The 12,874-nt window shown below is 33.1% G+C and overlaps 1 protein-coding gene across 6 annotated transcripts in view; it reads right to left on the reverse strand.

Annotated features, from left to right (window-relative positions):
- plagl2 (pleiomorphic adenoma gene-like 2) overlaps window positions 1–7,535 on the reverse strand; it is a 134,436-nt gene extending 126,901 nt beyond the window's left edge. For all 6 annotated transcript variants that reach the window (XM_072241634.1, XM_072241654.1, XM_072241644.1 and 3 more), the window contains exon 1: window positions 7,401–7,535. The gene's annotated coding sequence lies outside the window, so the exon portion shown is untranslated. The remainder of the gene's footprint in view (window positions 1–7,400) is intronic.
- Window positions 7,536–12,874: the final 5,339 nt, after the last annotated feature.

Below are 12,874 nucleotides of genomic sequence, written 5' to 3' on the forward strand. Positions count from 1 at the left end.
AAATGCTGCTGGACCTGCTGAGTTCCTCCAATATTTTGTGTATGTTGCTCGAGTTCCAGCATCTGCAGAACTTTATGTAAATGCAACAAATTATCAACATTAACATTTAGAAGTTGAAATGTCCATATACTGAACTCAACCCATAGTTGGACACAAAAAATTTATTGCAAATATCACACTTAAATCACTAGTATGGAAGGAAGCCATGATTAAGATCTTCACACCAATCAGTTGTAATTAGAGACTTCAATGAAACACAAGTGGGAAATAGAAAATATTCAAATTGTCACTTTAAGAAAACTTACAAGAAAGTTTGTTCCACAGGTTAGAAGGAACAATGGTGGAAAATTAGCTTAATTTTTCCATCAAACAAGATGATTGAAAGATTTGTGCATTACTACAGATGGCTTTTTCAGGCAGAAACTATAACCCAACAAAAACAACCCGCCCAGGACTCTGCAAACCAAGAGAAGAAAACTTGGACATTTCCTCACAAAATCTGACAGAGGGACTCTGACCTGATCAGTATTGCCAGTATTTTATTTCACATTTCCACCACAGGCATTCTTTTTGATTTTCATTTCATACGTGTCCCACTGAAAATGTATATACCTGTCTCTTCTTACAAGCAGAGTACAGATTTTCATTTAGGCATTTACTATCAAGGATGCTATCATTTCAAGGGAAGTTGGCTAATTAAATGAAAGCCATAAAAGCTATTAAAGTATGGGGGAAAAAAGAATTACAGTGGATCTTCATAGTTGAAGAGCTCATATCAATACAATTGTGTGAACCTAAACGATTCAGTCTTGTCTAAAATAACAACCTATATAGTGAGCAATACCTCAAGCCATTTTTACATTCTGCCCTCATCCCTCAAGCTACAGTGACTACATGAATAACATTATTATTATAACCTCAGTGGTTGGCATTCCTTTTAAACCAAACTTTGGGTAAGCAATAAGATTATTTACTTTGCTGGACAAAACATCACCACCACAAATCTCTGCAAAATCTCAAAGAATCTCTGCCCTTTCACTGAGATTACCCCATTTTTGTTCTAGCTTTTCATCATATCATATCAAACTCTTAGGCTTATAAGCATTAGGACTGGTAAGTCTCACCTTGACCTAACATAGTTAACTTTACCCTTTGGATAGTTTTATACATTACCTGTATTACAAATTTACAAGCTGCTTAAACTATAGATACCAATGAAAAGAGGGAATAGCTACTCAGTTGTGTTTTCTTAGCCCAAGTTAAATAAGTTATAACAACTTGACCACTGTCACTCAGAGTCTAACAGAAACTCAGCTGCAATCATACATAACAGTCCTGACAGGAACAATTGAAGCAAAACGTTCAAAAGAGTCAAGATGATATTTCTCCTTCAGATTCTATGAATTATAGACTTTATAGTAGTTTAAAAATAAATAATTTTTAATGCCCTGAAATCAGGGATAAAATTTATAACCACGTCAATACCAAAACCAATGGCACCACAAACCACAACTCCACACAGCAAGGTGTTAACCAGTCAGGAAAAATGTGCTGCATTCCAAAAAAGATGTGCATCAGCCTTGCTCCATACTCTCTTCATATATTTCCGAGAGCATTTCTGGAAAATTTAGTTGAGAAACTACTAATGGCCAATCCTAGACTGCATTAGACCATGGGAAATCAATGAATTGCAGACCTGATACAAAATACACTGTTACCACTTAGATTGATATATATTGATCATCATATCTTTTACCTACAATTGCAATACTCTGTCATCTTTGTCAAGGTAATGCTACTAAGAGCATCTCCCAGCAAACTGAACAAATATACATATGGCAAATTAAACAATAAAAACTGTAACATCTTGTGGTTTAAACATAAGTAATCAAAATCAAACTAAGTAAATTCTGAGTCAGCAACTAAACTGCTTTTTATAATTGCAAATATAACATATACAACTAACTGTGGAAACCAGAGAGAAAAAAGTAAATACAAGCTACTCCAAGAATGCCTTTTCACCAACATGACTGTTGCTGACAAAGAACAGAATTGAAGGGAAATTATACTCATCCAAGGTTTAAATGCCAGTCATTTCTCCACATCAGTGTACAATGAACTGTAAAAATACTTGAAAGCAGGTATATTCATTAACATAAAATTGTATTCTCCAAAGTTGACCATACTTCACTTTTGAAGTAGCTTACAAACTAAAACAAATTAATAGAATTATACAATTTTCCTAACACTTTAGATTTCTAACAAATTAAGGATAAACAAAGTTTTCCCTCCACCAGTGACTTTGTTATGACTTCCTATTTCATTTTTTTTTAAACCGCAATATTTTAGAAAGTTATGTAAACATCAATACTTCAAAACTTGGTATGCAAATCTTTAGGTAACTGGACTGTTCTAACAACACAAAACCATCCCCTCAAATCACTAATGATGTCCATTTCATCATTTTCAATTAAATCCCCTCTCCCAGGCAATAATCTATCGTTTATTCTTTTGTATTTACTGCAACATCTGGCTGTCAAATTTCAGTTAAATACAACCAGTAAAATTGATGATTTCCATGCAACATGTCCTTCCAAAGTCTTTCCCTCAGTTTCTCACCATAATTGGTAATTGAAGCTCTCAAATTTTAAAAAGGTTACTTTCAAGAAATCTCTAAAGAGTCAAATTTAGAAGTGTTAAAGGTGCAAAACAACAATGTCGTGCAAATTTTGAGCTACAGAAATCAATTCCCACTACACCATTGTTACATATTGTGATCTATACCTCAATAAGTGTATGACATCTTTCAAACAAAGTTCAAGGTGCTTCCCAAAGCAATGTGCTAAACATTTGGTTATTGTGGAAAGTAAGATTTTGCATTGAATTTTCAAGTAGTTTCCTATACCACTGAAATTTTAATTTGCAAAATCCATTTAGTACCATGCTCCTTTTGGAGTTACTGCACCACGAGCAAAGTTTGGTACAAGTTGGTTATAGTTGTTTAATTACTCAACTTCATATAAATGATAGCACAAAAGTGATTTATCCAGAGGACCACCATACATTTCAACAAGTTTCAGAACTCCTTTGCCTATTAGCTAATGAAAAGCATGAAGGTTATCAAATTAATGCTACTCAAAGGGGGAGAAAAGGAAACAATCTCAATTGAATAAGTTGCTTTAATGTCAGCCATTCATATTGATATAAACAAATTTACACTTGCAATTCTGTATGTTATGATAATTCAGCTAACAGCATTTCCAGCCAATTTTGAGCAAAATGACCCTCCACAAAACACACCTAAAGAATCTAGGGTACTAATCTTGCAGAATCCACAAAATACAAAAATTAGTTAATACTAATCTTGAGAATCTGAAGGTAATAGTCTCTCCATAAAGAAACAGTATTACTCTTATAAATTATGATTGATTAGTGATAGTGAACTGTTTTTTATAGATAAGTATAACCTGATTAGTGATAATCTAAATTATAGCATTGGAGAGTGAGGGGGAAACGCAAGTCACTCTCACTTGTTGAGTTCTTATCAAAAGCCTGTTTCTAACACCTTTTTACCAACACCCTTTTTCCAATCAAGGCACATACTGGACACCATGATTCCTAGAGTCTGTTCATATCACAAATATTGCCAGAACCATATTTTAAATGTAACATATTAACCACTGACCACTACAAATTCTGGAAATTTGGTTCTAAATGCAACAGATTAAAAACTGCACAAGCTTATTCAAAAAGAATTTCAAATATACCTCAAAACAATTGTGTCATCTCTCAAGACCCCTTTAAATTTTAATTCCAACACATTCATTTTCTAAGGTTAAAGGAAAAAAAATTACAAAATCCTTCAATTAAAAATGGATTGGGGAAAATGCAAAATACAAATAAGATATCCTTTGTTTTTAAAACTTCAAAGCAGATTTAAAATTTATGAAGTTATGATAAAGTATTTGAAACTATTCAGCAAATCTTGAATTGAAGTCTCCAATTAAAGGCAAAGAAAATTTACTTGTCCAAATGATTTTACAGAAATTGTTGCTTGATATGCAAACAATTATTGCAAAATTAATTTCATTTTGCATTTCAATTGTTTTCAAGAACTTCAGTTTCTACCTATACTACCAACAGCAAATAGAAACTATTTAAAATAAAACTAGAAAATTGAAAGAGTTAAATTTTACTTCAAAATTTACAAGTTACAAATAGAGCACCATATTATCTCAATAAACCTGGTTCTCCTCCACATTGTCTGACAATGAACAAATTACTAACTTCACAAGTGAACATTTCCCCATTACCTTTCTCAGAATTTTGCAAGTGTTTCCTTGAATCATTTAGACTAACAAAGTGGCTAAAAGGTTACAAAATCCAGTACAAATATTCTAAAGAAACAAATATCCTTATCCTTCCCTCCACTTCATGTTACCAATGTAAAAAGTGACACTAAGAACTTCAGAAAAACTGTACAACACACTTCTGCTTCTACAGTTATTTTCTGTAACAGGATAGCAATTAACAGATAACTTTTTAATTGTGTACACCTTTTTCATTACTGCAAAACTATTTTAAGAGTAAACATTTATTTATTTACCAATTTTAAGTCACCTTCAATTGATTAATTTTCCTATCAACATAATTCAGGTTTCTTACTTCAATGTCAGACTTCAAGTTAAATGAGTAAAGTATCAAAAGAGATGGGCAAATATCAAATGTTAGAATTAATCAGAAAAATAATAATTTTAATAGAATGCTTTATGGAATGTATTTCTATTCACAATAAATTAAAACAAAATGTGGTATATTTGATTGAGATTATTCCCCAAGTTTGCATTCAACAAATTTCCACCTTGTTTGACTAGGAATAGCATAACATTTGTAAATGTTTTAACAAATATTTAACACTAAAAGTTTGAATTTTATCATTAGTACTCAAATGTAAGATTTTAACAAAGTTGAAGTCAAAAATATCATCTTAAAATCTGATTGTTCCATAGGTTTGTTATTCATTTCACTCAAGTTACTTCAACGCAGTCTTGACAATATTTTTAAGGATACCCAACTCCACATTCTATTTCTTTATGATTTGCACCAAAGCACTATCAAATTTTCACTTTAAAACTATTTTGAAATATACAACTGGCATGCAATTCAACAATTATTCCAAACACTTGAGAAATTCGATGCTTCAAACAAATTACTTTGCTATCGAAATCTTAATAATTTTAAGTTAAATATAAACAGCAAAAGAACATCTCTTTCAAATGTTTTCCCAATACATAAACCTGTCAAAAATATTTCTAATTATCTACACTTTGTAATATTTAACAGAGAAAAAAGATAGAGCATTCTGAAACAGATCAAATCCAACATTTCAAACACAAAGTCAGAAGGATTAATTAATGCTGGAACAAATTTAAGCTTTCTAAGTATTCCGATATTGCACTTTTTACAAATGCACCACAGCAACACAACGAACAGCATCATTTAAATGATTAAATGTCCAAAATAACCAACATTAAAAGACCAAACAAACCAAATCATATTTTCTATCTAATTTGATTTTAATGAATCTATACAGTTTAATTATATTGTGTCATGTTTAGTTATTTTATAACTATCAAGTTTCAAAGAAGCTGCTTTTATGTCCATTATTTTAAGCAACACTTCGATAAATCTCAATTTTTTTACGAAGACTGACAATTCAGATATTTAAAAACGAGTAACACTCAAAAAGATCAAGGTCTGTTTACTTCTGAGGTTCATATATTTAATGTTACCATCTCTACTTGATTCCAATATTAACATACAGCATTTCTTGCTCATGAATTACATAAATAACATCAAATGCTCTTTACTCAAAGAATAAACATATGATACAAACATTCTGAACTAGTTTGTCAGCAACATGAAATAGTAACCACATAACTCCTCTTGTAACAGAACAGACATTTAATCATTATTTTGTTTACTATAACCTCCATATAACCAGACTGCCAGGTAAACATGTTTTACTTCTTTTAGAGTTGTCCTATCTTTGGTTACAAACAAATCATGCAAATCTCACACCACAAACATTTATGCGAGCAATAAATTTCTGATAGTGTTGGTCATATGCAAATTCAGAAATAAACATACTACCACAGAAACTGAACTGTGAGGCTAATACTTTAAATATAGCTGAGCAAAAGCAAATCTACTTGTCCTATTTCAAAGGCAACATGTTGAAAATAGTACTGAACTAAAGCTGCTCACTATTAGAAATTTATCAATTGTTCATCCATAGTTAGTAAATATAATTTAATATATTAATAGATTCCTTTAAACTTTATAACTTAATGCCAGCACAACACAATTCCCAATGAGGTTGATCAATTTTTGTGATATGTACAGAACTTTTCAACTTTTTAAGAGACAGAACTGTTATCTTTAAATATCCATTTCTCACAGTTCCCCCATACAAATCAACGAGCTCACGTGTTGCTGCACATACTAGGGTAAAGACAAAAGTTTTTTTTCCATAAAACACTGGGTAATATTTGTATCTCTTAAGCGTAATGGTCGATGAAACTCAACGAGGCGCTGGCGCCAAACAACCCGGGAGTAAACAAGTGCAATAGTTCGACGTTCTAAAACAAAACGATATTTTTGTGAACGACGAGTTATCTCCATGTAGTTTGTCACAGCCCAGCAGCGTGACCACCTCCCAACTCCTGCCTCACAGCAACAAAACCATGATACGAGCCACCAGAAAAACACCGTGAACCAACTTCATAGCGTGCAACTTTTATAAGGGAAGAGGGAATAAATATCAAAATACTTCTGGGAAACTGTCCGATTCCGAACTATTTACCCACTTCTCGGCACGGTCTCTCAAACGAAATTCACAAGTTTAGAGATTTCCAATTCATGATCTTAAGAAAATTGACTTTTTGAAACACGCTCCCCCTCAAAAACAACTCAGAAGGCATTTCAACTGCGCGGCGTGAGGCATCAGGAGAGACACTATTAGAAACTCACTCCCTAAAAACTTTTTTTGATCACGTAATTTAAAAAAAAATCACCCAAGAAATGAAGAACTGGCAAAGAGGAAGAAATGAATTCTTGCAAATTTTCAAAGCTTGCTACAATTCGGATTTTTTTATGTCTTAAAGCGGGCTGAAGGGGAGGGCAATTTAATTGGCAACCCCGCGGGGGGAGAAAAGGCTTGTGTATAATATAATAAACGCGAGCTCCCTCTCCTCTCTCCCCTACACACATACACATACACACACACACACACACACACACATACACACAAACTTCCCAGCAAAACTTCCCAGCACTTCACTAGTCAATTTCATCCCGACAACTCGCACCATTCGTTCCTGCAATTAGCACAAACTCACCGCCGTTGACTCGGCATTTCTTTCCGATAAGTTTTTGCACGCGAGCTGCACTTTCCAAATTTTGGAAATTATTTTTCTCTATTTTTCACGGCCTAAAAAAAATTCTTTCCCCAGCTTCTTTTCAGAAGCCATTGTGCGGAGGATGCTGGGAGTGACGTCAGGGGGTTTCGCAACATTGGAGGCTGCGGCTGCTGTTGCTGCTGCTGGCGTCTAGGAGATAGGAGGTGGACTACTGCAACTCCATCCGTCCATCCATCCCTCCCCCGGCACACCGGCTGCTGGCCGCAAACGTGCACGGGTCCCTTTAAAATGGCACCATGCTTGCTTGCTCCCCCCACCCCCCCGTGTGTGTGTGCATGTAGAGAGAAGGATGTGGGGTGGTGATGTTGGGAAGAGCAAAGTTGCAGGAGCAATGAACTAACCATCGCACCATGCCAACGGGGCGCACGGATTTGCGAATGCAAAAGTTGCTCCCCGCCAGTTCTGCCTCGCTCCCCCTGGTTGGATCCGAACCGATGGTCAGTCAAGATTTCAGTTATCTGCAACTGCTCCATCGGATGGACATCTCTCCACGCTCATGGGGAGTGTAAATTTTTAAGGCAAGCATATCAACTGGAATGGTGGGTGGATGGTACCTTCAGTGATAAGAACGAACAGTTCAGGTAAGACCTGAATCGTTGCTATCATTGCCGCTGAGTAGATAGAAGACGTTTCATTACAAAACAATGGTCAATAGTGCTGAATTATCAAGTTTGAACTCGTTGGAGGAAATTGTTTCTCATCTTTAATGAAATCTGATAGAATCCTATCTCTTCCAAACGAAAACTGCAGATGCTAGAAGCACACAAGTCGAAGGGCAGTCAGCAGAATGAATGTGAAACACGTTGAACTGAGAAAAAACGAATACTAAACTTACTGAGTTATGTCTGTGGGAATATACTGGATTTTGCAATCAAGAATTGAAACAAACTGATTGAAATTACATTCATCTTAAAGACTTTTTTTAATATTGATGATGTTGTTCACAAATGTTTGTTCAAACAAATTGAAATTTGTATCTCCCAGTAAATTTAATTAATTCAGTAGAATAATCTTTAATCTTAAATATAGCAACGTAATCAATGTGAGATACCAGCTTCCTGCAACAGAAGCAAAGAAGTTAGGACTAAATGCCAAACATAGGATCCCAAAACTACAACAAAATTAATCTATGGTATAAGATCTTACAAGAAAATTCGAAGAGTATCAAATATTCAGCAAAGAATATCATAATTAATTAATAGAAATGCAGTGTATTTTCAAATGCAGGAAGACATTCAGAGTATGGTTTAAAAATCCAAAGTATGCAAGTATAGTATCAAATATTAATAACATAATTTAAATATATATTTTTGTTGTGTAATATGCAATTTGGTAAACTATATTATATCCCTACATGAGGAGAAAGATCTTCCCACACCCACAGAATTGTTACAAAACGATTCCAGTACATGGAAGGAATTAGAACGTTTTACTGAATAGCAAAACCAAAGAAAGATCTGATAATGTATCAGAATATAGAACCAAATACATTTAAATTTTTAAAGAGATGTACTTAATACTCAGCATTGATTAGCCCACAGTACCAAACTTTTACAACCTAATTAGGACAATGTCTGAGACACGGGTGTCTTAAACAGAATTTATATTTTTGAAATACAATCAAAAAATTATCCAAATATCCTAAATAGAACCAAATTCAAATGACATCTTCAAAATTCTAGGAACAGAAACGAAAAAGTGTATCAGTTGCTATAAAAGGAGCTCAGAGGATGGCTCCAAACACACGATGGAAATGGAAATGACATCAAAACTGAGTTAGAAAATATTTCGAAATAAGTAAGTTTAGGGGGAAAATATCCAAACTATTCACAGATAAAAAGAATGCCTTATTGAAAATTGGAACAAAATATCCAATACGCACATCAGAATCTGGAAATAGAGTAAAAATTGCAATAAAATTAAATACAAATTCATGAAGGCACTACATAGATAGGGCTAATAAACAAGATCAGAAAAAATAGTAAATAGTTCTATCAGAACTTGCTGTCAAATGTGCACACTAGCTCTAAGGACTCATAACATAATTAAAACACAATGTTAAGTACCAATTATATATGTTTCAAATGCACTATTTATTTAGGCAATGCTCGTTTGAATCCACAACATAATCATCTATGCCAGAATTAAAACATGACGCAAAATACCAAAAGCAGTACTGAAAATAAGATTTAAAAACTTACAAAAGTGAACTCAGTAAGATATTAAATACCCGTTTCCGTGCACATTCTGGTCCAATTAAGCACCTGCCCCAATTAGGCAATGTTTCATGGAAATAGTTAAAAAAGTTTAAAAAAGACAAACTACTGTTTTACTGAGTAACAAATTCTGAATATAAATGAAATACAGAACAAATGAGAATGCTACTAATACTACTGCAGTACTTTAAAACTTTATATTAGTTACTAATACTTATCAACAGAGGAATTTATTCGCATTATAATCTTTTGACTGTAATTGAACAAAATCAACACAGACACATAGTGTAGATAATGGACGCTGTCATACAATGCTGTCGATGATCTATCCTCCAAATCTTCATTTTTCTTGTAACATTCAAGATGATTGTCAATACCTTCAATTTTTGCACTTGATTCTAATTTGTTTAAGTAGACAATTTTTTTCATTTTCACTCCTGGCCATCTCCAAGCCTGAATGCTTGAAACCAGAGTGGTCAAACAGTTCTGAATTATCTCATTTCACGCCAACTATTAGTGACAAAAATTACTACTTTTTTGAACACAAACACAAAACTGTCTATTTAAAAACTGCTCACTCGAAGCACTGTGTTGTGTCTAGTGACCATGCAAGTGCATACGGCTGACACTAGTTAGAAACTGTTAGGCAACAGTCTCCTGCCCCAATTAAGCACATAGTGTCCCATATAAACAAAGGGAATCCAAGCTATTTTTTTGATCAGTTTTTATTCTTTAAGAGTTACCCAAATAAGCGGCTAATTAACCAATGGCCCATTTAACCAGAATCCACTGTAGTATTAAGTAAACAAAAAAGAAATGGAATATGACATTAAAGAACCACTGTAATCAGAACATTGCTGTAAATAACTGCAGGAAGATTGACATAGGATTGAAAATAGTACAGGCAAAAGCATTACATGTCCAAAACAGAATTAGAATGTTGTATTAAATATTCACAGAATAAATCAGGATAAGAAAGTAAATTATGACCAAATCCTTTTGCATTACTAGACTAAATAACAAATTCAAAGTATAGTTTTAAAAAAAACTCAAAAGAATCAGGAAAGCTGGTACATAATATCGATAAAACCAGAATCTCATTCACGACTTCATGAGAAATGGTACTGAGTATACACCACCAGAATATGATACAAAATAACCACTACAGAATTAGAGTACTATGCTAAATATCAACACCAGAATCTGATTTAATTTAAAATTTCCAGCACAGAATATGGCATTGAATCTGCAAGTAAGAAGTGGAATAAGATATGAAATGCACAGCAACATGATTCTATGTGTATTCCATGGAACGAAAAATTATACCAGATGTCAGTAAATACCCATAATAAGATTGAAATATGAGACTAAATATCCACAACAATATCAGAATATTGTATCAATTATCCAGAACCTAATCAAATTTCAGTGATGGTTATGCATAATAAAATTGGAATATTGAGTGAAATGAGCAATATAGAACTGGAAATTAGTGAAATTGGACTATATTATCCATTGTGTTTTTGGACTGTCGTGCTACAACACAACAGCATCAGAATGCTACACTAAATGTCATAAAATGGTTCAAAGTCAGAATATATCATATATACAAAAGAATTAGTACATTATAGTAAATACACATACAATACAGCATAATGCCAAATATACATTATAGGATTGGAATATGATTTTAACTATTTACAACAGTATCAGAATATAGTACTAGATCTACTCAGAAATGTAATAACATGGCTGCAACAGCAACTCGATGTTTGTGCAACATTATCAGAATATTCACAGAAGAACTGGAGCTGCAACTCTTAATGGAAACACAATGTTGTACAAAATATCCTATGTGGAATCAGAAAGTAACATTGCAAATCTACAACTGGAAGGGGAATGGTATGATAGATCTTCAACACAATCACAAAAACTGTTCTAAATTAACACAATCGAATCATAGGGTAATGACAAATAGTCAGAATCAGGTTTATTATCTTTGGCATGTGACATGAAATTTGTTAACTTGTGAATTGAAAAGTGATCTTATACATCATTTAGGAAATGGGAATGTTCTAAATACTTATGGCAGAATAGGAATATGGTACTTAATTTTTACAATAGTATTGGAAAAGGATTCTAAATGTATGTGACAGAAAGGGAACATAATGCTAAATATGTATAGGAGAATTAAAATGCATAACTAGATTTATATAATTGAATCAAAAGATGGCATATGATATCCTCATAGCTTCAGATATTGTAGTAGATATGCGCACCTGTGTTGCGAAGTAAAATGGAAATATGCACAGAAGATGTGAAGTTAAGCATCCCTTGCAGAATCAATGTATGATGCATGCATCCTCAAGAGATTAGAAATTAGGTACAATATATCCACAACAAAACTGAAATATGATATCAAATGCACACAATGAATAGAGAAGAGCTTACCATTTTTACGACAGAAATGGAAGACTATTTGATATTAAGTATTCACAACACAATTAGAATATTGCACTAAATACTAACGAATGGAGAGCTACTAAGTAGCTACAACAGAATCAACATATACAGCAAAGTATCCACAACAGATTTTGAATATTGTATAAAAATCATAACAGTATCAGAACATCTACAACAGAATTGAAGAATTATACAAAAAGGTCTCTGTAGAATCAGAAATATGCATGACAGAAATGGAAAACAATGCTAAGTAAATACATTGGAATCAAATAAGGATGCAAATTAGCCACAAAAGAACTAGAAATGTTATTAAATGTTTCTACAGAATATGAATATGGTGTTTTAAATGCACAAGAGAATCAGAATTTTTTCCTAAATGTACACAAATGAATTGGAAGTGGTCCTAAATATGCATGGAAAAAACTGAATAAAATATTAAATATACACTGAAGAAATGGAAAATAACACCAAATGTACAAAATAAAATTGAAAAATGATACCAAATTCCCATGAAAGGTTACAAAACAGTGCTGAATACCAATGTGATATTTAATATCCGGACAAGAATCGAAATGTTACACTCAGAATCCACATCTGAATTAGAATTCCTTATTCTATAAAATTGGAATAATTTATTAAATCTTTGACCATATCAGTGTATAATACTAATCCCTCACAGCATAAATGGAAAGTGCTTCTAACTCAAAATATATG

This window comes from Mobula birostris, chromosome 2 (assembly GCF_030028105.1).
Source record: "Mobula birostris isolate sMobBir1 chromosome 2, sMobBir1.hap1, whole genome shotgun sequence".
Taxonomy (NCBI): domain Eukaryota; kingdom Metazoa; phylum Chordata; class Chondrichthyes; order Myliobatiformes; family Myliobatidae; genus Mobula; species Mobula birostris.